Below are 2,192 nucleotides of genomic sequence, written 5' to 3' on the forward strand. Positions count from 1 at the left end.
CTGGGGGGAGGGACCTGTGGGAGACCCAGGAGATATGGCTTGGACATCGACAGACCTGTCGCGAGGGAAAAGAGATGGGCCGTGGGGCCCGCCTGGAACTCCCCGAGGGGTCCCCTGGCTGAAGCGAAGGGGAAGCGGCCCTGCGCCCCCGGCGTTTGCCCCGGGGAACGTACCAGTACTAGCCCGGGGCAGTAAGGGTAAGGGGCAAAACTTCTCACGCCCAGGCGTGAAAATGCAAAATGTCGCCTGGGGTTTCAGCTGTGGGTGGGGGACCCGGTGGGTAAGGGCTGGGTTTAGCCCAGTCAGCAGCAGCTGACACAGTGAGCAAAAAACAAAAAAACAGTATTTCACACCAAAAAAAAAAAAAAAACCAAAAAAACCCTTAAAATGGGGCCCCATTTAAAGGGGGGGTCTTTCAGATGCAAAAAAGTTATTGGGTAAGCATGGGGAATTACATAAACATATATATAGTTAGATTTATAGAGAGACATAGACACAGTTTTTTCGCTTGTGTTGTGGTGTGGTGGTAGGAGTGTGTGGTGGTGTGTGTGTGGTGGTGTTTTGTGTGTGTGGGTGTGGGGGTGTGTGTGTGTGTGAGTGGGGGTTTTAAAAATTTAAAATCCCCCCCTTTCTCTCCTCCAAATACTATTATCCATCCTCCCTTTTACTATCATCTTTTATATAAATATATATTTTATAATAATATAATATTAATATTTAATTTTCCCTTTCTAGATTTTTGATACATTGAATATTTAAGACATTTTCCGAAATTTCCAAGAGGAAAAAAGGTTTACTAATTGAAAAAATATAGTAATTTTAAAGGGAAGGTTTATACAGAGCTACTCACTTTTTTTCCCGGGCGGGTGGCCAGAGGTGGGGACTGCAAGTTGCTGCAATTTTAAAAAATTAAAATAAAATTCATTAAAACAAAAAGACAAAAAAAAAATATAATAAAAATTATAAATATAATATAATAATTATAGATATTAAAAAGTTTTTTATATATATATAATATTATATTTATATTAATATAAATTAAAAGATTTTTTAATATAAAATTAAAATAAAAAAAATAATAAATATTTATATAATATATATAACATTCATACAGTTGCACGCCGTATCCCCCCCATTCTGAAAAGGTTTTCAAAGTAAATTTTAGTACCTTTTTTTCTTGCTAATATAATCTTTTAAAGTACATCACATCCGGGGGGTATTTTTAAAACCCAAACGTGTTTTTGAGTGAATAAAAAAAAGTCCCAAGCAGGGTTGATTTCATTAAAAAATGAAGGGGTTTGAAAGTGTTTAGAAGCTTTTTTAGAATTTTTTGTTTTTTCCTGTACGATAACTTTCTTTACTTTAAAAACTTTTAAAATAGCTTTATGTCGCAAAGCAGTCCTGCGATTTCGATTTTTTTGGCAAATATCTGAAAGCGAATGTCCCCAAATTTGAGCGTCCTCAAACATTATAATTTATTTTCTTTGCATTATGAAAATTTACTAATGGTAACTTTTTTTTTTTTTTACAACAGAATTTAAAATGCTATACAATATGTATGTAAGTTTTTTAAAAGATTGCTTGTTGGTTGTGAATATAATATATAATTATATAAAAATTAATATATTAATTATTATAATTAAATATAATAATAAAATTATATTATAACAACATATATATATATAATATATTTAAAATATTTATAATATTTAAAAGATTATATATATATAAAATTTATGTATATTATATTATTATATAATTTAAAAATTATATTAATAATTTTATTAAAATTTTTACACATAACTATATGTACAATGTATGTATGTAGTAATTTTTGAAAAATGGGAAAAATGCAAGCCCAAAATGACATCGAAAATGTTTTAGATTTAAAAATAAATTTATAGATTTATACATAATATTTGTGTATTTTTTTGTAATTTATATATATTAATATATATAAATAATAATATTATATAATTATATATATATTTTGATTATTATATATATATCTATAATATATATATAATATATTATATCTAATATATGTATAATTTATATATAATATATATAAAACAGATGTATATGTAAAACCCCAAAACAACACACAAATAATTACATAATATAAAAGATGATAAATAGATAGAAGTGATAGTAGTAATAGATAGTAGATAATAGTAGATTAAATATATATA

The sequence above is a fragment of the Penaeus monodon genome, chromosome 4 (genome assembly GCF_015228065.2).
Source record: "Penaeus monodon isolate SGIC_2016 chromosome 4, NSTDA_Pmon_1, whole genome shotgun sequence".
Lineage (NCBI taxonomy): Eukaryota > Metazoa > Arthropoda > Malacostraca > Decapoda > Penaeidae > Penaeus > Penaeus monodon.